At 46.5% G+C, this 25,669-nt stretch overlaps 1 protein-coding gene across 2 annotated transcripts in view; it reads right to left on the bottom strand.

Annotated features, from left to right (window-relative positions):
• Positions 1-25,669, bottom strand: part of LOC138468306 (zinc finger protein 318-like) — a 616,069-nt gene that overhangs the window by 66,046 nt on the left and 524,354 nt on the right. The window lies entirely within an intron of this gene.

Below are 25,669 nucleotides of genomic sequence, written 5' to 3' on the forward strand. Positions count from 1 at the left end.
CCCGCACCCGATAGATCATTTGGGTGCATTCTGATGATTTTACTGCCTAGAAGCGCCCCAGTGCCTTGTTCATCTCCCTGCCACCTCTTCCATGTTCATGTGCCTGCCTTGTGTCCCGCCCCCTCCGCTGATTGGGTAATAAAATGCCATTATTAGCATAGCACTAGGGCAGACCCTGCCCGTGCAGCCCCATCGGCTCAGGGCGGAGGCAAAGGGTGGCTCCGACAGGGATGTCGTCATACTGTGTCTGCAGGTGTCAGCAGGGGAAGCAGCCACCCAGTAACAAACTAAACCTAAACTACCAACTAACCCTCAATGGCTCAGTGACACATAACCAAACCGACCCACTGTGCCCCATCACTTAGCGCATGCTCCAAATTGAGCTCAAGGAAAAAGACAGACAGTGCTCAGACTAGAGTCCCAGGGTGCAGTGCCAAACTCCTATTGTGGCCTCTAAATACAGCCAACACTTCCCTGGTGCAACCGCATTCAACGAGGTGGTTGCAAAGGCATAATTCCACTCGCGAATCGGCTGCAGTACCCAGACACGTCAAACAAGGAACAGACTGCTGTCAACCAGCACCAACAGATAAAGTAGGCGCAATTCTCGCACAATCACACTGGTATCAAAAACCACTTTAGCATTCACCCCACCAATTAACACTACCAACAGAAAGAAGAACACCAACGACTCCCACCCATCACCGGAACAAGGAAATCCACTGTGAAGACAAACTATTTAAAAACCAACGTAAATGTAAATATTTTAATATTTTCTTTTGTATTCTGTTTTGTCAAGGTTCTACAGTTTCGTTTTTGTAATTGAACCAAATACAAATAAAAAAAATAAAAAACCGACCATATCGTGAAACCTACGCCTCTCTCTCTCTCCCACTATACAGGATTCTCTAATCTAAGTGCTGTATTACTGCCTGCCATTCTGTGAAACCTAGGCCTTTCCCCCGTTATCCAGGTGTTTCAAATCTAGGTACCGCTATTACATCTACAGTTATTGCACTTACTGTTCTTGCACTTACTGTTATGCCCCCGTGTTAGACCCTTTCTCCCTTTACCAAGTGTCCCAAATATAGGTGCTGCTTTTACATCTACTGTTCTTGCACTTACTGTTGTGCCCCTGTGTTAGGCCATTCTCACTCTATCCAGGTTGCATTTACTGTTATTGCTCTTACTGTTATTGCATTTACTCCATCTGCCTAGATGTCCCAAATCTAGGTCCTGCTACTGCATGACATGCATTACTCACCGTAATAGCATTTCTGATGATTGTATCTGCTTAGATTCACATGCTGTGCATATAGTCCGACATCTAGTGGTAATCGCAGAGTATTGCATCTTTCTTTCCAAGATCGAAAGGGGACATCAACATGGGCGTGACTGTAACACTATCCCTAATGTGACGTGCAGTGTACCCAAAACCCCCCACGCGTCAAGGTCCCTCAGATAGTTTTTTTCACCAACGTAGTTGATCTCCTAATGCGGAGCTCGCAAGAGTTAATATTGCTTACTTTGACTCACGACCAACGGTCATCTCGTCTCCCGACTAATCTTTGGACAACTGCCTCGTGGGTTTCCTGCCGCCGAAGACATCCACAACTGCTCAGCGACTGTCGACTGCGTGGCCTCGGCCCTCCGGCCCTACATTTATTGCATTCATTGTTATTACACTGAACCCCCTCAACCCTTGGTCAGCCTCAGCCACCCAGACTGTTCCGGCCACACCTTGCATCGCAACGACTGACACCTTACCCACCCAGCCACGAGGGTTCGGAAAACCACCACGCATCATGAAGTCATTTGCCTCCTTTTCAATGCCCCCTCCGTGGCGAGAAACGGACAGCATCTTTGACCTCCAATCCTCTGACAATCCTGACCTAATTTACATCACTGAAACGTGGTTCTCTGACGATTTTGCACCAGTCGCACACAGCTTTCCCCCTAGGTTACTCGCTCATCTCCCACAACAGACCTTCCAGAGGTGGCGGCGTAATGATCCTCTATAAACCTAATTTCTCCATCTCACTCACCGAAACCCAGACTTGCAATGCTAACTGTGAATCCCTTCTAGTGAAACTCTCTCTACTGTCAACACTCACTCATTCACAGCTTTCTACTCATATACAGACCCCCCCGGATATGACAGCCATTTTGTCAACAATCTCTGACCTGCTAGCTACCATTCAGGCAAGCCACCCAACACTCACACTACTGGGGGACTTCAATATATGGTTTGATGTGCCAGAAAAACCTCCATGACCCAACCCCTGGTCGACAGTCTAGAGGCAGTGAACCTCTCGCGACATGCCATAGGTCCAGCCCACTCTGGAGGTCACACCCTTGATGCAATCTTCCGCTCCTATGACCTCGTCCCTGAATCTACTCCCAAACCGCTCAGCTCGACAGACCACTCTGCCTTCCCTTTGTCCACACTCCACCACATCCACCCAAGGCTCACCCTGCACACACACATGACCACAAATGCTGGAACGAGACCAAGGTTCTCCCTGACCTAGCTGAAGCCCCGCTACACAATCTCCCAATACCGCTGACCTTAGATAGACCATTAACCATCAAATCCTTTGACTCCTGGCTTAATGAATCACTACTTCCTCTCATCCCCTCACGCCCCACAGCCTCTCGCAAAGGTCCCTTCCCCAAATGGTTCACGCCCCACCTGAAGATCTTCAAAAGCCAAAATAACTCTTGAGCGCTGTTTTGTAAGGTTTGGGGATAGTACCCCGTGGGTGCACAACAACCTTAGCTTCCTGGCAACAGGGACCCAACCTTTGGTACAAGTCTGAACTACACAGGTTGGTAGTGTGGATGAGCAGTCAGGCTTATCTCAAGAGGGGTCAATGCGAGTAGTAGGGTAGTTACACAAATATTCACAGTGACAAGTATTCAAATAAACAAGAATACTCAAGGTTTCTTGATAAAACAGTTATTAATTTATTTACTAGTCAGTTAAACAAGCCTTCTTCAGAAGGGAGCAATATAATAGCAACACTCAAATACACTTCAAAATACACACCCTTAGGTTTCTCAGAATCAGCAGATACCCATTGGGGATGGCACACAGACACTTCCTACTCCCTCAGGTGACTTAAATAGATAGTACACTATGGGCATTACTATATCACAGTTGCATTCAGAGTATGGTTTATGAGAGTGTCAAAGGAAAGGGTTATTAGCATAAACAAGAGATCAAATATTCTTAAGCAGGCAAATACTCTTGGACCCCCCAATGCAGAGTAAGTTAGCCCCTTCCTGGAAGGACAGTGTCAGAGGAGAGAAGAGTCGCTAGGCCAATGTCAATTGGGCAAAATTCAATGGAAGCTGAAGCACTTCTTGCAGGTAAGTTAAAGGTCTTTGCACAATGTTTTAGAAGTCTTTGAAGAAAAATAATCAATATAGGGCCACAAGCTGTTAGGCTTGTGAGAGTAGAAGATGCAAGCATCTCTACAACAAGAGGTAAGTTCTCTTAGACTGTACAGTACCTTTAGTTAGAAGAAAAATGCAGATTACTTTTGTTCCTGTGCAGCTCTGCAGATCTTGTTTTTCCTGGGCCTCAGTTGTGAGGACAATAGGGAGGACTTCTGGGGATTCCTGCACTGCAACGGGACCGTCGCGGACGGCAACTAACTAATCCTGAACTGTAGCAACAGCAGCAAAGAGCTCCAGAGGATCATCTCTGAATTTGTAAAATCCTCCTGCACCTCTTCCCCGACGCCCATGCAAACTCTCCGACTCCCTCACTGCATTTCTACAAAAAAGCACTTGACAGGATGACAACCCTTAATACCAAACTTTCTACCCTCACACCCTGCCCCTCCTGACTCCACTGCTCCGACCGCTGCAATGCCATCTTTCGACTCTTTCAACTCCATCTCAAGAGACTAGTTCCTTGATCGACTATCCAGCAGCAGACCCTACGCATCCCCCCCTTAATCCCTGTCTGGCCGCTCTTCTGAAAGAAATATTCTCCTCCACAAGTGAACAAGCAAAGTCCATACTGAATGAATCCCTGACCCCTGCCATCTTTCCTGAGGCCTTTAAAATAGCACATGTCAAACCTCTTCTGAAAAAAGTATCGCTTGACCCCAAGAATTATAGGCCGATTTCCAACACAGATTCTTGGTGAAACTCATGGACCACGCTGCATACTCACCACTCAACTGTTTAGTAGAATCCAACAATCTACTCAACCCCGCTCAATCAGGCTTCAGGTCGCGCCATGGAACAGAAACCACTCTGATCTCGATCTGAGCTGATCTCATGCTTTGACATCGTTAACCATTCTATCCTCCTTGACCGACTCCACTTGCTAGGAATCCGAGGCTCGGCACTGAAATGGATTGCCTTATTTCTCAAAAACAGGAAACAAGTCCCTTTCCTCTCCCCATTTCTCTCGACCGCTGGAACCGGGAACACTGGAGTACCACAAGGCGCATGCCTCTCCGCTCTCCTTTTCAACCGCTATCTGACCACTCTACCAGGTATCATGCACACGCACAACCTCACCTGCTACAACTACGCTGACGATATCCAAATTATCCGGAGAATTCCCAAAACAAGCTTCAACCCACACCCCAACCTTGAAGCTTGCCTCAGAGACATTGACTGCTGACAAGAAACCACCTCCTTCTGAAGCCAGATAAAACAGATCATTGTGTGCAGCAACACAGCCCTTCTCCCGCAACCACTCCCATGGCCCTCCTTCCTTGGTACCCCTCCTACTTCCGAAATGATATATGTCATGTCATTTACAACGTGCCTATATACAAGTGTGTCTAATAGTCAAAAACCTTGGCTGCACTACGGACTCATGCTTAAACCTCTCCCATCAGTTCAATAATGTATCAAAATCCTGTTACTACCACCTTAAGCTCCCAAGATGCATTTTCCATTACCTCACCTACCCCAACAGACTTGCAGCTATTATATTTGCTGTTATGTTGAGACTGGACTATGCCAACTCCTTATATCTGGGTACAGCAACAGCAGTCAACCAGCAGCGACTACCAAGGTTGGTGTGGCTAGGGTGGGGGTAGAGCAATCACTCTACCCTGGAAGCCCTACCACTTTGAATAAAATATCCAAACACTGTAAATGTTAGCTACATCACACCTTAGGGAGCTGTTCAAACTGACTTCTATCAAATGTGCTCTCACTGCATTATCCATATCTAGAAAGTGCCTACTATGGTAGTACTGTACATTATTTGCCTATGCCGCTCACTTAGAAACTGTTCTTACAACTCTGTTTCACTTCTGGAAATACACACCGGCATTACTAGGCTACTCACCCAGAATTTGTTCCTGCTACATCGATTCTCATGTAGAAAGAGCTCACTGTGATAGCACACAAATCTGCCCCCGTTGGATCGACTCACTCCTTGAAAATTACACTGATTCACATCTAAATAGTGCCCACTCAGAAATTACTCTGATTTACTTGCCTGTGCTGCTCACTTAGAATTGCCCGTCAGCTTAACCCGCATCTAGAAAGGGCCCCCTGAGATATTACTATTACTGTGTTATAGTCTGCTTGTACCACAAGCTTTGAATTGATACACAATGTATGCTCTTCAAGGTCTTAAACCAGCCACTCCGAAACAATATTTGTTAAATACGGCTAATAGGACTCTGAGGAGATTTATTTTACAGCTACGTATGAATACTCTCCCATGTAATGAAATTACTGGGGCTTGGGCAAATATACCCCGTGCTGAAAGACTGTGCAGGCATTGTAAATTAGAGGTGGAGACAGGAAGACACATTTTAACTATGTGTACTAAATTAAAAGGATGGTATTATAAAGGATACTCAAATTTAGTCGGTGACCTCCAAATGATTGAATCTAATCAATTTTGGTCAGTAATTTATGACGATGAAATTAAGGTTTTTATTGGGGCAGCCTTTTATATTTGGAAGCGAGCAATTTCTTTTTAAAACCTGTAATATCTTATTTTAAAATGTGATATCCTGCTTGTATGATTTACATGATTTGATGTGCGATATTCCCTTCTTATGTATGGATAATATGAAATGAATGTATGTTCTCTGTTTTCGATGTAATTAATTTTGTTAGTGTATAAGGTTTTAATTAACCAATATGCACTTTAAATAAATAAATAAAACAAAAATTACTGTGTTATAGTCTGCTTGTACTACAAGCTTTGAATTGATCCGGTTCGCCTGAGTCACATCTAGAAGTACCCCTCGAGATATCACTGTGCTGTATTCTGCATGAGTTATTACTGTGTTTTATTCTGCCTGTCCCACACACTTAAAATTGTTCCTGTTCGCCTCATTCACATCTAGAAGCACCCTCCGAGATATTACTGTGATTTATTTTGTTCCACGCACTTAGTGATTTGTTCTTGCTGCATTGATTTAAATCTAGAAGGTGCCCTCTGTCTTAGAAGTGTTCCTTTTTGCCTGATTTGCATCTAGAAAGTGCCCCCTGAGCTATTACTGTGTTTTCTTCGGCCTGAGTTATTACTGTGTTCTATTGTCCCCGACACTTAAAATTGTTCCCGTTAGCCTGATTCACATCTAGTAGTGCCCTCCAAGATTATAACTGATTTATATGCTCCACACACTTGTAAGTTTGCTCTTGCTGCCTTGCTGCATTGATTCTCATCTAGAATTACCCTCTGTGACTTAGAATCTGTTCCTGGTAGCTTGACTCACATCTAGAGGGTACCCCCTTAAATAATACTGCAATCTATTTGCCTGCGCTGCTCACTTAGAATTACTCCAGTTAGCTTATCCACACCTGGAAAGTGCACACCGTGATTGTTGCTCTTCTAGAAAGTGCACACTGAGATTTCTGTGATTTAGTTGACTCTGCCGCTCACTTAGAACTCCCCACTGCTAACCTCTTTGGTTGTCTCTCACTGCCCCGGTGACCAGAATCTAGACGCAGATTGTACATCTTAGGCCTATAACATATACTGCTACTAGTTCATCAACCTCTGGGTACTGCACTGACCTCACCCACGATGGAGATCCCAACTCCCGATATACCCCCTTCTCTGACCCTTCCCGATCCCTAGCTTCCCCGCACCATTCCCTCCCCCATACCTCTCCCCTCACGGCACATGGCCCGCTCTCTAGCACCCAACTTCACGATCCCCCCCTTTATTCCCCACAGGATCGCAAACCCCATCCACTCCCCCGTACATCAATACACCCAGACGCCACCCGCCCACTCTCCTACCATCATCCCTCGTCCAACTCTAAGATCAGAGGAGCACTCTGGCGCACCAAACAACTGCCCCCTCAACCCCTCTCCCCATCCCACCCTAAACACATTGCCTCCCACTCTCCCAGACATCTATTGAAAACACCCTAATACCCCCCGTCCATACACCACACCCTCTTTCGAACTCCCAAACCAGGGGAGCCCTCTGGCGCTCCAAACAGCACAAACCCACCTCCACTTCATCCTTGTGCCCTCTGAGGAACTTCCCTCCCTCCCAACCTCCCATGCCGCCCACTCCCTCCCCCTTAGCCCACTGAGGAACACACCACCCCCTCGACCAACCTCCCATATCACCCCCTTCCAACAATCCACAACCTTCATATCCCTTCACTTCTCTTAATGTAGCGCATCTCACCTTTGCTCGAACGGTAGCCTTGTCTCCCTCCCCCTCTCACTCTCCACCCTCTGTCACACCCCCTATGGCACCAAATCCCACGAAATGCAGAAAACATGACTGGTCCTCTCCCTCAACACTCTACTCCTTACCACCTCTGCCTCAGCCCACCCTTCCAACCTCTCCATCCCCTACAACCCTGCACTCCCCTCCCCCAGTTTCCACCCCCTTTCTCTTGACTTCTCACCTGGTACACCTAAACCCCCTTCACCCCCCCCCAAACCCATTCCAAAATCTGCCCACCCAAACCCCCCTTGACCCGCCCCTCGTCTCTCACATTCCTACGTCCACCCGCCTACTCTTCTCGTCCCTATCGACGTACCCTCTCTACAGACACTCAGGCACCACGCCCTTCCCATACTCCTCAACCTGTTTCAACACCCCTGAATGTTCCTACGTTATGTTACGTTATTAACGCTTATTAAGCGCTCTGTCGTCCCTAAGGCATCATGGTGCTGGTGGGAAACCCAGATATAGGTAGTTTACTGAAATAGATACCTTTTCAACAATTCCCTAAATCCCAGATGGTTTGACAAACTCTTCAGGAGCAGCGAAAAACTGTTCCAAAGCTGAGAGGAGGCAACTGAAAAAGCTCTGCCTCCAATGCGTGATCGGCGGAAAGGGGGAACAATAAGTACACCCGCAGTGGCTGATCGTAACTGGCTAGCAGGGAAATTGTGAGTAAGCTTGCTTTGAAGATATTCGGCTCCTTGATCATGCATTCGGCTCTTACCACACCCACCGGGCAGCCATGTCCCGCAAGCTTCCACTCCGATGTGCACCACAAAACCCACATTCCCTCACAGTCACTTGCATCCTCTTTAACGCCCGCTCGATAGCAAGAAACAAACAACATTTTTGACCTCCTATCCTCCGACAAGCCTGACCTTATTTTTATCACCGAAACCTGGTTCTCCGATGACTTTGTCGTTGTAGCACATGCAACGTTACCCCCCCCTCTGGCTACTCGCTCATCGCCTATAATAAACCCTTCAGAGGTGGCGGAGTGGCAGTCCTCTTCAATCGTCATTTCTCCGTCTCACTTGTCAAATCCCAGACATGCACAGCCTCCTGTGAATCCCTTTTAGTGTAACTATCTCTACCACTGACCTTCACCCACAGCTTCCTCCTCATGGACACACCTCCTGGATACAACGAACATTGCGCCAACGACCTCTGTGATTCAATAGCTACCATTCAAGTAAACCACCCATCTCTTACTCTCCTAGGAGACTTCGATATCTGGTTCGATATCCCCACGACTTATACACTGGTTAATAGTCTTCATGCGCTCAACCTCTCCCATCATACAACTGGTCCAACGCACTCAGGTGGGCACACCTACTCCAGATGGTCATACATTCTGGAGAGACCATCAGCATTTTGGTGATTACACCCGGACCTGTTTTCTATGGTAAAAATCAAACCCCTGTAGGCCGATTGACCATCTTAACAATTTAGGATTTTCCCCCTTCATCTGCATTAACCATCTCAAGGGTTGGTGGTCTGTTTGAATTACAAAAGTAGATACATACAAGTATGGTCTAAACTTCTTCAAAGGCCACAAGATGGCAAAACATTCACCTTCTATGGTTGCCTAACTTGATTCAGGGTCCTTCAGTTTTCTACTGATGAAGCAGATTGGATGTTCCCAAACATTCTCATCCAGCTGACTCAGATCTCCACCTATACCTGTATTGGAAGCATCTAACTGTACAATAAAGGATTGGTTGTAGTCAGGAGCTCTCAAGACTGGAGCTCGACAAAGGGCTTTCTTTAGTTCTTCAAATGCCTTTGTGCTCTCCTCATTCCACCTGCCCTTCTTGGGGAATTTGGGTGAGATCACCACATTCAAGGGAGAAGCTATGGTCCCTTAGTTCTCAATGAAGTTTCTATAGTAACCTGTGAGACCTAAAAAGGCTCTCACTTGGGTTTGAGTAGTAGGGTGGACCAGTCTTGTACAGCTTGTACTTTGCTAGGCAATGGCATTATTTCAAATCCTCCTACCTCATGTCCAAGATAGACGACTTTACTCTGACCAATTTGACATTTACTTGCCTTTATGGTCAGATTGGCCTGCAATACATATCCTAAGTGGTCAATATGTTCTTTCCAAGTAGGGCTGAACACTGCAATGTCATCCAAGTATGCCATGCAGAAGTCCTCCATCCCATTCAGAACATAATTTACCAGCTTTTGGAATGTAGCAGGTGCATTCTTTAGTCCAAAAGGCAGAACCTTAAACTGGTAGAGGCCTTCAGGTTTTGAAAATGCATGGTCTGTCGGAGATATTTGCCAGTAGCCTGAGGTTAGGTCAAATGTACTGAGGAACCCCTGCTCTCAGGTAGACAGAATATCATACTGGCCCCAAGGGGTCAGGCCTGGTGTTAGTGAAAACAGAGGGGAAAACTGATTTAACAGCATCTTGCACTCCTCCTGTTGTTCCAGGGTTAGACCAGAAGAGAGATTAACTCCTATCTTTCCATCTAAAGGTTGTCCCCTCAGGTGGTCAGGTAGAGGCTCACTCTCCTCCTCCTGAGCAGAGGCTAGAAGCAAAGCTCCAAGTTCTGGTCTAGAGACATGGGCCTTTAGGGGGTTGGTGTGAAAGACCCTGGGGGCCTCCTTAGGATTATCTAAATCCATAAAATAATTGACCTCTCTAAGTTTTCACACAACCTTGAAGGGTCCAATCCATTTGTCCCGTTAAGGCCCTCTGCCATGTAGGTACCATAACTAGAACTAGCTGGTCTTGAGTAAACTCAACCATGTTGGCCTTCTGGTCATGCCAATGCTTCACCAGAGCCTGACCTGCTTTCAAGTTATCAGAAGCTTCTGTCAGGTGTGTCATTCTCATTTGGAGACCCAACACATAGTCAGCGACTCTCACTGGCCTGTGGGAAGGAACACTCTCCAACCCCTCCTTGATTAGGACCAATGGAACTCTAACAGGATGACCATAGAGGAGCTCAAAGGGGCTGAAGCCAATCCCTTCTTGAGGGACATCTCTATAAGCAAAGAGATGGCATGGCAGTAGAAGTTGCCACTTTCTTCTAAGGGGTTTTTCTAAAGCACCCATCATGCTCTTCATAGTTCTATTAAACCTCTCCACCAACCCATTGGTCTGGGGATGGTAGGCTGTTGAGAACTGTTAGGTCACTCCACAGTTTGTCCACATGGTCTGCATGTAGTGGGACATAAAATTGGTCCCCCTGTCAGAGATAACCTCCTTAGGAAAAACTGGTAAAAATACCAAGGGGGCCCTTAGCCACTGCCTGAGCAGTAACAGTTCTCATAGGTATGGCCTCAGGTACCTGGTAGCATGGTCTACCACAACCAATATAAAATCGGTTGCCTGAAGATGTGGGAGGGTCTAAGGGATCAACGTCAATCCCTACCCTATAAAAAGGTACTCCTACTATTGGGAGAGGCACCAAGGGTGCCACGTTCTTGGCTCCACTCTTGCCTGAAGTCTGCCAAGTGTGACAGCATCTACAGAAGTTATCTACATCAGACCCCATCTTGGGCCAGTAGAAATAAAGAGAAATCCTTTCCTTGGTCTTCTTAAAGCTTAAGTGACCAGCTAGAGTAATCTCATGGGCTAACTGTAGAAACTGGGCTCTCACCTCCTGAGGCACTACAAGTCTTCTGTAGTCCCCTGGGGTAGTCTCAATAGCCTCACTGTAAAGGAGGCCATCCGCCCAGTACAGCCTGCCCTTCCAGCTGGGAAGCTGCCTGTTGGCGAAGTCCTTCAAGAGTAGGACACTCTCTTTGACCTCTGCTGAAGTCTGCCCTACAGGGGCCGCCATCTGCAAGCGAAGTCTGCAGCTCAGGATGGTCTTTAGGATCCAGATCTACAACAGGGGGGAAGGTCTTCTTACAGCTCTGTGTCATCAGTGTCTGGTTCACCATCCTCTGGTTGGTCCTCACACTCAAACTCAGCTGGTGGAGGGGTCACTGGTGTAATCTGGGACTGTCCTCGCGGGGATGTCCTGGTTTTGTGCACAGGAGTGCTACTTTTCTTGTTTCCTGAGACCTTGGGTTTCCTTTTTGCCTTTCTTCCAGGAATCGGGTTGTTCTTCGTGTGGACTGGGAGTTATAGGTACTTCTGTAACTTCCCATTGAGAGTCATTTATTAAAATGGGTTCTCTGGCCTTCCTAGTCTGCTTCCTTTTACTGGGAGGTCTGGGGGTGCTTGATACAACTCCAAGAGGTTTCAAGTCATTCCCCATCATGACTCTCCCAGGCACCTCACTCTGTACAATGACAGGTATTCTTAAAGTAAGATTGTTGCATTGGATGAGAGCTGGTAGTATCGGCTCCATCTGGACAGGGCCTCCAGTAAGCTTAGTGGGTTCTTTGGGTGCCTTAGCATCATCCTCAGGTTTTTAAAATGTTTCATCCACCATTAATGCTGACCCCGGTGTCTCTAGTGGCAGGGGTTTCCTGACCATTCACAAGTACACTGTCATTGTAATATTCTTTTGTGTCATCTGGAATAGAGTTATACACATCTAAATTCTGCTGTTCCCACAGACACAGGGACACTAAAGAAACACTGGCTGAGACTCCAATGGGGTCTTCAGCCAATAGATGAAAGTTTACACTTAGCATATGAACTTCTACCTCAGCAATGAAGGCTAAGGAGGCAGTGTGGACCCCTGAAGGTTTACCCTTACATCTGGGATCCCCTTTCACATGGTCAGTTGACCCACAAGCACAACATTTACCAAATGTTTTGACAAATGGGGGCTTCTGCTGACCTCCTCCTGGTTTGGCACTAGAGGTTTCACTAGACTGACCTGGTTTCCCATGGTATTTACCCTTCTTCTGTTTGTGGCCCTCTTTTGGATGGGAGGTTTTAGAATTCTCTTAGTCAACTTTCTTGTGCTGCTTAACCTCATCCTTTTTGTGAGTGGCCCCACAATCCTTGTGAGTAGCCCTTTTGCCATCCCACATGTCAGCAGCCTTTACTAACGTCTTGAGAACAATCTCTTTAGAGTCAGCCAAGTGCTGTCTCAGCTCAAGAGAGCAGGCATCAAAAATAGATTCCAACAAAAAAAGATCTCATTCCTTCAAAAGTAGTTACTCTGTAACCCTTTACCCAACCATCTAAGTTTTTCAAATATTCACACACCCAGGTAGCCCAAGGGGAACCATCAGTCTTTTTGAGGGTCCTAAACCTCTTAAGGTACTGGGAAGGGGTTTTCCCAAATCTAGCTATCAAAGCTAGCTTCACATTTTCATGCTCCAATCTTTCAAGTTCCCCCACCTCCATTACATCATCAGTTGCAACCTGGGGGAGCCTAGACAAAAGCCAAGGAATCAACTGATTCCCTGTGTAACCCCGAATCCCATAATTGTATTCAAAAGCACCCAACCAATCCAAAATATCAAGTTTCACATCATATATACTCACTGCTTCTTTGGGCTTGCAAGGCTTCTTTGTACTGGAAGACCTAGAGGACTCTGGGAGAGAAATCTTTTCAAGATACCATTTATTCATTACAAGAGCATGCTGCATTTCCAACTTCCTAAGTTGGATGTCCTGATGTTTGGTTTCAGCTTGGACTTGTAACTTTTTGAATTCCAACTCCAGTCTCATTTTCTCAAGAGACACAAATTTTACTGGACTCAGTGATGGACTGGCTCCATCCTCCGGACTCCTAGGAAGCAGGACTGACCGAGCCTGAGTCCCCTCAACAGAGTGTGGGACCCCAGAATCAAGGAAAGCCCATCTCGAGAGCCAGGAACCACAGTGTTGCTATTTGTGGTAGACGCGAGGAGCTGAAACACCGAACAGCCACTTGTTTGAAGATTGCCAGTTGCTAGCGCTGACTGTCCCATTGCAGTGCAGGAGTCCCCCGAAGTCCTCCCTCTTGTCCCCACAACTGCAGCCCAGGAACAGTGAGATCTGCAGAGCTGCTCAGGAACAAAAGTCATCTGCTGCACTTTTTTCCTCAATACAAAGGTACTGTAAAAGTCTGAGAGAACATACTTCTTGCTGTAGAGTCTTCTACTACTCAAGTCTAACAGCTTGTGGCCCTACATTTATTCTTCTTTTTCATCAAAGACTTCTAAAACATTGTGCAAAGACTTTTCTTATCTGCAAAGAAGTGCTTCAGCTCATATAGACTTTTGCCCATTGACTTTGGCTTAGCCTGTTCCACTGAATGATTCTTATTAGGGGATCTGAAAGTATTTGCCTGCTTAAGAATATTTGTGGTCTCTTGTATGTTCTAATAACCTTTTCCTTTGACTTACTCCTAAATGATTCTAAACACCACAGTGATATATTAATGTCCCCGGCACCCTAGCTATTGAAGTCACCTGAGGGTGTAGGTTGTGTCTGTGGGCCATCCCAAAAGGGTACTCCCTGATTTAGAGATATTAAGAGTGTGTATTTTGTTAAGTATATTTGAGTGTTACTGTTATATTGCTCCCTTCTGAAGGCTTACTCTGACTAATAAATTAATAATTGTTTATTCAAGAAACCTTGTAAGAGTTTATTTGAATACTTGTCACTGTGAATCTCTGTGTAACTCCACTACTGCTCACCTTGACCCCTCTTGAGATACGCCTGGCTGCTCACTCACGCTACCAACCTGTGTAGTATAGATTTATACCAAAGGTTGGGTTCCTATTGCCAGGAGGTCAGGGTTGTTGTAGTGCACCCAAATGGTACATACAATCTTGCCTAACATGGGGTACCTCCTACACTGTACTGTCGGTGTGGAGATCGCGAAAAGGACTGGGCCCAAAAGGAATAGTGAGAGTGTGCACCTCCCCGCTGTTGAAAAGGCTTGGCTGTGGTTTAGTTGAGAGATTTGAATGCTTCATGCTCTTTCATCGCCGTTTCCAAGGCGTCATCCACAGCTTTACCTAAAAAGTTTGAATCTTCCACAGGCTTGTTTATCAAAGAGGACAGAGTCTCCGACTTCATTTCTTTAGCCAGGCGTGCCTCTTGAGAAGAGTACCCTGTGCCAGGGTGCGTCCTGTCCATCTCTACAGCATCTAGTGTGTGCTTAAGGATGTTGTGTGTCACCTGCCTTTCCTCAGACGACCGCCAGCAGGCTTCATCGCACGGGCTCAGGGATGTGTTGGAGGCCCTCCTGAAGCGGTTCCACTGCACATCGCTATAAGTCACGAGAAGAGGAGTATTAGCAATTCTCAGAGTATGCTCCCGACGTGGTGATATGCTTGCTAAGGGCATAGAGTTTCTTGCAGTCTTTGTCGGGGGAGCCTCTACAGTAGACAGTGGCATTACAGCCCTTTTCCTGGTGGTGTTCACAAGTAGGGAGTCTGGTGTGGCATGCCCCCGAATATACATTGGGTCTGATAGAGGGGCAAAACAGTTTCTCAACCTGAGGGATGACAGCCCTTGTAAGGGAAGTGGACAGTAAGGAAGGTGCAAGGCGCTCTTTATGGAATTCAGAAGGGGAATAGCTTTTGAGGGAGGTTTCGCCTTTAGGATGTCCTCCACAAAATCAGAGTCCTAAACAGCCTCCTGTGTGGCGATTTGGAAGTGGTCTGCGGCCCACTTCAGGATGACATTGAAAGCCATTTGGTCGTCAATAGGCGATGGCTGCCACTGTTGAGGCGAGGAGGGCGGGTCCAGGCAAATAACATCTGGGTCAGGAGTTGGAGTAGGCGAGAGCCAAGGTGCTTCGCCTGCTGGCTGATCTTGTCCCCAATCTGGACACTGGTCAGTTTCGTCCTGCCCAAAGGATTGTCCTCATGACTATAGGGATACTCATAGGTCTCCTCAGGTTCTGAAAACTCAAACACTACTTCTTGGTGAGTTTGGATTGGAAGCTTCTGCAGCTTTGGTAAAATGGGCAGGAATAATCCTCCCTAGTCCTTTTGGGATTAATAAACCTTTCAGAAAAGTCTATAAACTGTGACATCTTGTCCATGTAATTTTCAAACCTCTCTCTGGTCCAAATGGATGAAGCAGAGGTGTCTGGGAGGAGGGAAAGGCTCACTAGAGGGAGGGGATTTATCAGATAAAGCCTTAGAAAGAGGCTGTGCCACTTCAGTGTATTCCTCTCGACGAGAGGGGGTGCCTTTTAGTCGTTCCGCCACCAAAACAATAGCCGCAAGACTCTTGTTTAACTCCGGCGGTTTTATGTAGGATACCGACGTGCCTGCAGGGGATAACGGCGTGGCTAAAACCTTTCAAGCCAACGTGTGTTAGGCAAGATTGTATGTAGTAACCCTGTGGGAGACACCTCCAGCCTTGTCCTCTTGGCAATAGGTAACCCAACCTTTGGTATAGGCATGTACTACACAAGTTGGTAGAGTGACTGAGCAGCCAGGCTTATCTCAAAAGGGGTCAATGTGAGCTGTAGAAGTGCACCATAGAGATTCACAGTGACAGGTTTTCAAATAACACATACTTAAGGTTTCTTATTCAAATAATTATTTATTAATTTAACAGTCAGTTTTAACATAAGCCTTCTTTGGAAAAGGCAATATGCAACAATAAAATACATTTCAAAAATACCTCTTTCAGTTAAGTAAGTTTTGGGATGTCACATACAGACTTCCTGCACCCTGAGGTGACTTAAATTGCTAGGACACTGTGGACATTGATATATCACTTGAACACTTAATGCAATACTGAGACTGTGAAAAGAGGGAAAGGTTAGGGAAGGGAGTCAAGTTTAACAAGTTTCTCCAACAGGTAAGTACTTTACAATCCCCCAATGTAATATAGGTTAACCCTTTTACAGCAAAAGACCTTGCCTTTTATGTAAGTTTCTCCCATTCATTCGCAGTCTAGCGCTGTCACTCGCACAACAGGGTAGCTGTCCTCCAAGGACAGCCAGCCAGCCAATCACCTTTGGGTGCATTCCTGTCACCTAGGAGATTAAGCACAGGGAGTTTCGGGAACCCGGCATCCTGCCCTGCCAGACACACTGGAGCCAAAAACGAACAAAGGGACCAAACTTGGTTTGGCACGCAGAGTAAATCTCAAGAAGGACCTTTCCAACAAAAAATGGCGAAAAAAAGAAGACCGGGGCCTTTTTGACAAAATGGGCATCCATGGGTGCTGTACTGCAGCGGAGGATTCAGTCTGCGGTAAAAACACACAATGGTAGGAAAAATTAAACCCCTGCCACCAGCCATTAATTGTAGAAAGGGTAACAAAAATGTTACATGAGAAACTAGACAAAGGGGATACTAAGTAACCCCTCCAGCACTATATGTAAGATAGTTTTGTGGTTTACAAAGTTATAAAAAGGTAAGTAAAGTCAATTTCACTTCACTGCCCTTGGAAACAGTTTATCCAAGAGAAGGGATTTAAACCTTTGGGAAATCTGAAAGACTTCCCTGTGTCACTGCACTGAAGGTGCTGTGTGTCACAATGTAAAAAGATGATGCCGATGGAGTTTGTCAGGCTCGAAAACCAAAAGAGAAACAAAGTTCAAATCAAATAAAAATATATGAGAGAGTGGGAAAAAGGTCTCACTATCTCCAGGATAAAAATTAAAAGTCCTAAAGTCCAGCAAAAGTGCTGGGGTTCTCTAAGGTAGAAGGGAATTAGCACATTTCTGAGAATTCTCCCCAACAGAAATCATTTAGCTTGAACTGGCTATTGGTAATACGCACCAGTGCATTTTGTAGTATATATAGCAGCCGAGGGAGTGCTAACATTTTAGGTAGATTGACTCGCCCTAGCAATGTCACCGGCAAGGTAACCCAATGTTTTGTGTCCTCTTTATTTAATTTATTAATAATCGGATCCAGATTTTCCATAATAAATGACCCAGGGTTCTTCCGTACTTCAATTCCCAGATATTTGAACCCATCTAGTTCAAACCAAAGGGGGCACCCCATTGGTACGGCCGCTCGCTCCCCTTTGACTGGCATAATTATAGATTTCCCCCAGTTAATTCCAAGTCTGCAGTAGTTCCTGTAGTATCTGAATGACCCTCGCTCCCGATCTTTCCGGATCGCCCAGATACACTAGGACATCATCCGCATATAGGAATATCCCATCTTCCCAACCCCGGGGTCATTTGAACCCGCAAACACTGGGGTCCATAAAGAGGACTTGCGCCAGTGGCTCACTTCCTAATAGAAATAACAAGGGGGCAGCGGGCACCCTTTTCGGGTGCCCCTCCGCAATGTAAACATACGTGACGTGTGACCATTTACTCTGACCTTGGCTACCGGCTTCGCATACAATAAATGCACCCATCGTAGGTATCTGGGCCCCAAACCCATTTTTCCATTCACTGCACATAGGAAGTTCCATCCGACCGAGTCGAAGGCCTTCTCCGAGTCCAGATGACCACATGATCTCCATCTAGGGTCTTCGCAGGTTCATTTGTGTGGCCCTACCCAGCACAAATCCGCTCTGGTTCGGGTGGATCAGCTTGCCGATCCATGGTAGTAAGGGTTCCATGCTATAGCCCCGCAAAAATACAGCCGTACAAGAATGGCAGTTTATTTGTGGCAATATTTCCCTATGGAACCTGCGGGGGACACCCCCGCAACCACCATATTTTTTTTAAAAGGGAGCAGGGAACACCCCATTCCGATTTACCCCATTTATTATCCCCAAAAATAATGTCACCCATGCCGTTTGCCGGTGACCATATGTATGGCGACATTATTTATGGGGATAATATTACCTGACACCGTAGTAAGTAGTCTGGTTCGGCAAAACTTGGGCCAAGATTTTTACCACCACGTTCAATAGTGAGATTGGGCGGTATGATGAGCAGACGGTCAGGCGTTGAAGGCTTTCTCTGCGGAGCCATCTAGGAAAGCATTGGGGGTGTGTGTTTAGGTGTAGGATGTGTGCCCTTGTCGCAGTGGTGCCATCTCCCCATCGCACTGCTGGGGTCATGCTTGTCAGCGACAGACACACAGGTACGTGTAGGTTCCACCGTTAAGTAAACTGCTTCCGAATCATAGCCGTGGCTGCCGACAGACTCCTCTTCCGAGGCGACAGTGCCAGTGAGGGAGTGACTCTCTGCCTACATAGCGTAGGCCGCCGACCGCTTAGTGTGCCTATCTTAAGGTTTTGGGCCGGATAGTTTTACAGGCCTTGCAGCACCGCTCATTGAGGTCACGAGAGAAGCACCGGACGATGGGTACCTTCCCAGGGAAATTTGCAGTTGCAAGATGGGCAGAATTTAAAGAGTGCGCTCCATAACAGATAGAAACGACAGCCAGACTGAAGGAAAAAGAGGCATTCTCAGGAGACAATCGGTAATAAACAGAGCATCACTCTCCCTACTGTGAGGCTAGGCCGCGGGGCCTAGGCCGCGAGGAAATCAGTCGCAGTCTCGTCAGCAGGAGGACAGTAGGCGAAGCACGATCAGTCGACGAGTAGAAATGAAGCACAAACCACTTAAAGAGAAATATAAACTCCATACGAGCTCTGTATGTGTGACCGACTAGATAGAAGGAAAAATACAATCTAGTGGGACCTTGATGAGTGAAGGATTTTGTTAGTCATGGCCATGTTGATGTCCATTTTTGATCTTTGAAAGATGCAATACTCCACGATTACCACTAGATATCGGACTATATGCACAGCATGTGATTCTAAGCAGATTCACAGGCATCAGAACAAGGATTACTGCGTGAGCAGTGATTGTTGCTCCATATCAAACCTCCTGTTCCACCCCCTGCATCGCCCCACACTCCAGATCTTCCTGGTGTCAACCCACATATCCCAGAGCCTGGAAATAACACAATGACGGTTACCCACACAGCACAAACACTATCCACATGTGCATTTGTGATCAGAGACACTGCACCAAGGAATGACGTGTCCCTATTTCATAACCACAACAACCACTGTCTTCCCCTTGTATATGAGTCTCTACAGTGCAGCCTTCTCTGGATACGAGACCCTCTCAGTGCAGTCTCTCCAGCAGAGCCCTAGCCGATTGCCTTCATGCAGCAGTGCAAATATAAACCACTGCTGGGATGAAAGACTGCCAACCCCATATTCCATTTAACAAACTCAAAACACATACAATATGCCAAAGTCAGTATAAGCATGCAGAAGTCAGAAAAGATCATTTTCTATACATGTTTACCCTGCTCAAACACACCCATAAACATAACAGAATTGGGCACACATCTCATTATTTCCAAACCGTTGGCTCACATTGCAACGCAACACCAGATAGAAGTACTGGCACATCCCCACTCCCACCACAGTACCGATTACTAACAACTTTAAACAATACAAGAAAAAACAAGAAGGGGCGAGGTGCGCACTCCAGTTCCTAGCCAATGTAATACCTGAAAAAAAGTTACTGGGTTAAATCCCAAAGTGTCCAGTACATTCACAGGGTTAAATCCCAATTGCTGCCAAAATGTTCACATGCCCTACATTGGAGAGCCATAATTATGGTTTTTCCCCTCCCCTGTTAAGGGTGAGATGTATGTTTTTGGAGGGGAGTCTTTTCCTGGTTACCTGAATTGTTAGAATGGTTTGACTACAGCTACCACAATTCCTAGAGACTGCAACAGCAATTATATTGGATTCACCTGAACAGAAAGGCAACTCAGCCTCCCTGATGAGTGTTGGTGACAAGAAAGCATTAGGAGGAGAACAGCAGTGCAAGAAGGGAATCAACCCTGTGCACAATTGGGCAGCAATTGGGATTTAACCCTGTGAATGTACTGGACACTTTGGGATTTAACCCAGTAACCTTTTATTCAGGTAATATATAGGCCAGGAACTGGAGTGCGCGCCTTGCCCCTTCTTGTTTAAAAAATACAAAGGTTCGCTAAAAAGACAGGATTTTTTTTTTATTGCTGCGCATTTAGTATATAGAAAACACATCATATAAAATACAAATTAATAAAAAATCCATATTACATAATACATCACATAAGCCCGTCTATAAAATTCATTGCAGAATATAAAGATATACATCAATCAAATTGCAGAGTACATTGGATAAGTCAAAAATGATCATATCCACAATTTGACGTTAAGTGACCAAATTCATTTTATCCAAATCTTTGCTTATAACCTGCAGAAACGCATTCAATGCCATGATTAGGGATTTAGACCCCACATGCATCTATTCCAGAAAAGATTAGCTGAGAGCTCTGAATCTTTCTCAAACCTATCTTTGAAGGTCAAGACACGTATAGGCTCAAAATAAGAGCAACTAAGCACCAAGTGCTTGAGGATTTGGTATCCCCACACAAGCGACACCTCAGATCTAGGGATTCCTGCCCTGGTGGACCGTTAGTACCCCAGTGTCTTATCCTCGAGGGTCGGTAACTGATAGAGCCTAAAACGCATATAGCTGGTTCTTCCCCTCTCACATTGGAACCTCTGCCGGTAAAGGGGCAGACATTCCCTTGCGTGGCAAAAATTTGAATATTCTTTATAGGTAGAATAAGAGTTGACACAGTCGACGGTTTCCATCCAATCTGCTCTAAGGAGAAACCTCTTCACCAATCCTGGGCGTTGTACAAGATCAGCCCTAGGGACAAAAGTATTGAATTCATTCTATCACAGAACTTTGTCATGGATGGAACGGATTTGGATCTAACCACCTTTCTTAGCGTTTCGTAAGGAGAATTTGTAGGAGGGTCACTTATTTTCCTATACAGGGAAAGTTGTTTCAAGAGGTACCTAGATTTAAGGGATATAAGGCAAAGCTCATGGCGAATAACTGCTTTGGGCACAGCCATGGATAAACCCAGTAGCTCTTTCCACAACTTTCCATGAATGGTATTGAGAATCAGACTCATATCGTGGGTACAGATATCAAGGCCATAAAGTAAGATAGGCTCACATTTGGCAAGATAGTATCGCCTTATCGGTATCAGAGAAAATCTGCAAACCTTTACTCTCAAACATTTCATTTGGGATTTAAGTTTACAGGCCTGCTCGTCAAGGCTCTGTTTCCATTGTTTGGCGCTAACCCTATTTGTAAGGTAGTACCCCAAGTATGTGATGGCCTGTACCTGGTCCACTGATACGTCACCCATGGTCCACTTATATGTCTGGATCTTTCTTTTTTTTTTTTTTTTTAGAAAAGACCAGAATCCGAGATTTGGATGCATTAGGCATGAAATTGTTAGCCACTGCGTAAAAATAAAAGATGAATTTTTATTCTAAGACAACCAGTCTTAGGATAAAATCGTCTGCAAAGGCCATCCACTCGACCGCCATCCTCCCCAACCTGGCTGGTGCGATTGAAAGTCCCTGCCACACTCCCTCCACATCGCACACATACAGGTTGAAAATAATAGGCGTCAGTGAACAGCCCTGCTTGTCCCCCACATATGTAGCTATTTCCCCAGACAAGGCATCCTCCTTGGTCAAATGGACCCTGATGGATGTGTTCGTATGAAGTAATGCAAGGAGTTGAACTATCTTACGCGGGATCTTCAAAGCTAGCATTTTTTTTACCACAATCACGATCTTATTACTCTATCGAAAGCATATTAGCCTGATGTACCGAATCTCTTAGGTGAGCCAGAATCGTTGCATTTAGATTAGTTCCCAGCTCTTCCCTAAAACCAACTTGGAATTTGCTAGGATGGGAATTATGCCTGACCACTTTATTAAGGTCTCTTAAGAGCAGGATGGCACAGACTGCTCGCCGCATCAATGAGCGATATGGGTCTATAATTCGAGACATCACTTTTTATATATGGGCACGATGATGGATTGAACCCAAAATTCCGGGACTGTGTGGGTCTCAAAGATGTGATCATATACTGGTTTTAAAAGATTGGCCCACAACTCAGGGGCAGCCTTGATAACAAAAGGCGGAATGCTGTCGGGGCCGGGGGCTCTGGACGGCTTAAGTATGTGCATCGCCCATGTGATATCCTCGTGGTCCCATGTACAGCCTCCCATAACAGGAGATCCCAAATCCGTGCTTGGCTCTATAACACATTTCACAGGAAGGTCAAATTTGTTGGTGTAATATGCAGTCCAAGCTGCGGCTTGGACAGGACAATCTAGGCTGCCCTTGGAGGGGACCAAGATTCTATTAACAGTAGCCCAGAATTTGCCATCCATGCCCTTGCAGAGACTTTCCATCTAGACTGATGAGAGCTCAAATAGTGGTCCATCCTAAGTGATTTCACATGATTTTTATGTTTCAGGATTCACTTTTTCTTTAGAACCAAGGACTCAATTAGCGGCAAGGACTGTTTTTTGAGGGCCACCAAATCCCTTCCTTTATTAATTTTTGAGTTGTAGATTCTGGCGTCCCATCTAAAGCTCTTTTGTTTCTTGCCGATTTGGTTTCCCACTTTACTGATTTTATAGGCACAAGTAAGCATGATGTTGTTATATAGGTTACCATCTCGTAAATGTGAACTATCCCCGAAATCAGGATGAGCAGCTTTCATGAAGTATTTTGTGAGGAGGGTATTAAATCTCCTAATGGTATTGTAATTCCAATTAACCGATCTCCCTTGATTTGCCAAAGAAAGACCTATAAGAGCCAGTCTTACTTGGATAGCCGGAAGGGCCAAAGTCAGGGTAAAGGCTAAGGGGATGTGATCACCCAGATCAGTATCTATGTGAACCAGGTTCCCCCAGGTTAATTTCAGTCCCTTAGACACATACATGAAATCAATCCTAGAGTTGTAGGAGCCCCTTCTCCACGTATGCTTGGGTACTTGCGCCTAGTATGGGTGGTCCAGCATCCCCAAATCCCAACCGTTCAAGAAAGTGTCCCACTGCATCCCCCTGGAAAGGTTTGGGTAAAGAATCTTAGGAGTAGCTTCCATATCGTTCCACTCTTCAGCGCAAAGTGAATTAAAATCTCCTCCCAACACAACGCAATGTCCAAGCCCTTTCTCACACCATTCCCCTAGAATCTCACTGAGAGTCTCCTCCACTGTCTCAAATGGCACTTTTAGGCGATTCCAATAAAGATTCAGCAACAATATAGGTTCTAACACTTTATATTCAGAGCGATACCCAAAAGCCAGTCCATGCTACAGGCCACTCTAGACTTAAGCCCCAAATTAGAATCTACGGCTATAGTCAAGCCCTCACTAGGACGTCCCACCGTACCCCTAGAGGCAGGATGGGAAAAGGTATGAGCACCCTCTATACTCTGATGGTCGACCATCATGGTTTCCTGGAATAGATAAATGCGTGGAGAGGTGTTAGTCAAATTCATACGCAGAAATTTACTTACATTTATACTGTCACATGTATTCCATGAGATCACTTCTATATTAGACCTGTCATGCACATCCTGAACCTTGTCTCAGAGTCTCCAGCGTTTTAAGTGCTGGCTGTAGCCAGGACCAGTCATGGCCATTATTCAAGAGACTAGAAATCAAAGACAGAACTGGTACGGAGGTTATAGAAGGATTAGAGCCAGAATCTAATCTGGAGTAAGGAACAAGTTACTTACCTGTAACTGTTGTTCTCCAGCATGGGGTCTGGCATGGATTCACATGCTCATGAATAAAGAATACATAGCAGTACACACATGCACAACCACGGGAGGTGGCAAAGGCTCAACATTAAGCATTGCATCAAACTCAACATTAAGCATCTTACCTCCTCACCAGGCTCACCTCAGGCGAACAGGTTGCGCAGCACTGCTTGGCCGACCCTGGACTCCTCCCTGGAATCCCGATCGACGCAGTAGAACTTCGTGAAGGTGTGCGTCGACCTCCACGTAGCAGCCCTGCATATGTCCAGCAGGGGCACACCAGAAAGGAACGCCGTGGTAGCTGCGATCGCTCTGGTGGAATGGGCTCTGACGGCCGGGCAGCGGTCGGTTTGCCAACCGATGACAGTACATGATACAGCCGGAGAGCCATCTGGAAATGGAAGCCTTCGAGAGAGCCTTCCCCTGATTGACAGGTCCAAAGTTCACAAAGAGTTGTGACGTCTTCCGAAAACACTTCGTGCGGTCCACGTAGAACTTCAGCGCTCTAGCCACATCCAGCGAGTGCAAAGTCCTCTCAGCCGGCGACGAAGGTGACGGGAAGAACACAGGCAACACCAAGGGTTCGTTGAGATGGAAGTCCGACGGTACCTTGGGTATGAAGGAGGGGTGCGTCCTGAGCACTACCCTCGTGTCGTGAAAAGTCAAGTACGGGGCCTTGCAGGAAAGGGCCTGGATCTCTCCCACCCGTCGTGCGGAGGTGATGGCCACAAGAAACGCTGTTTTCCACGACAGAAACTTCAACGGGGCCGAGTGCAGAGGCTCGAACGGAGGTCCCATGAGCTTGGTCAGCACCACGTTGAGCTCCCACGCCGGGGCCGGAGCCTTCACCGGCGGGAACGATCTGAACAGTCCCTTCATGAACTCTTTCACCAGACGATGAGACCACAAGGACGTCCGTCCCGTGGTTCTGGTGTATCGGGAGATCGCAGCAAGATGAATCTTGATGGACGCGTGTGCCAGTCCAGCTTTGGCCAGCGTCAGCAGGTACGGCAGAACTTGGGGAGCCGTAATCCGTAGAGGGTTAATCTTCTGTGCGTGGCACCAGACAGAGAACCTCTTCCATTTGTGGCCGTAGCATTTAAGAGTCGAGGACGCCCTGGCCTTTGCAAGAACCTCTCTGCAGTCGGCCGGTATGTCGTATTCTCCAAACTCTAGCGCTGCAGGAGCCAGGCCTGCAAGTTCAGCGATTTCGGGTCGTGGTGGAGGATGGCGCCTCCTTCCCTGGAGAGCAGATCCGCGTCCACCGGCAGCTTGATTGGCGGGGACGCTGACAAGTCCAGAAGGTCCGGGAACCATATCTGCCTCGGCCACGCAGGTGCGACGAGGATCATCCTGCACCGTGACCTCTTGAGCTGGTTGACGAGCCGGATTAGCAGTGGCAAAGGAGGGAACGCGTAGAGGAACAGGCCCTCCCAGGGGAACGAGAAAGCATCGCCCATGCTCCTCGCCTGGGGAAACCTGCTGGCGAACCTCCGGCACTTGGAGTTCGTCGCCGTCGCGAACAGGTGGATCTGGGGTGTGCCCCACCGTCGGAAGAGGCGATCCACTAGATCCTGCCGTA

This window comes from Ambystoma mexicanum, chromosome 4q (assembly GCF_040938575.1).
Source record: "Ambystoma mexicanum isolate Mex_15411 chromosome 4q, UKY_AmexF1_1, whole genome shotgun sequence".
Lineage (NCBI taxonomy): Eukaryota > Metazoa > Chordata > Amphibia > Caudata > Ambystomatidae > Ambystoma > Ambystoma mexicanum.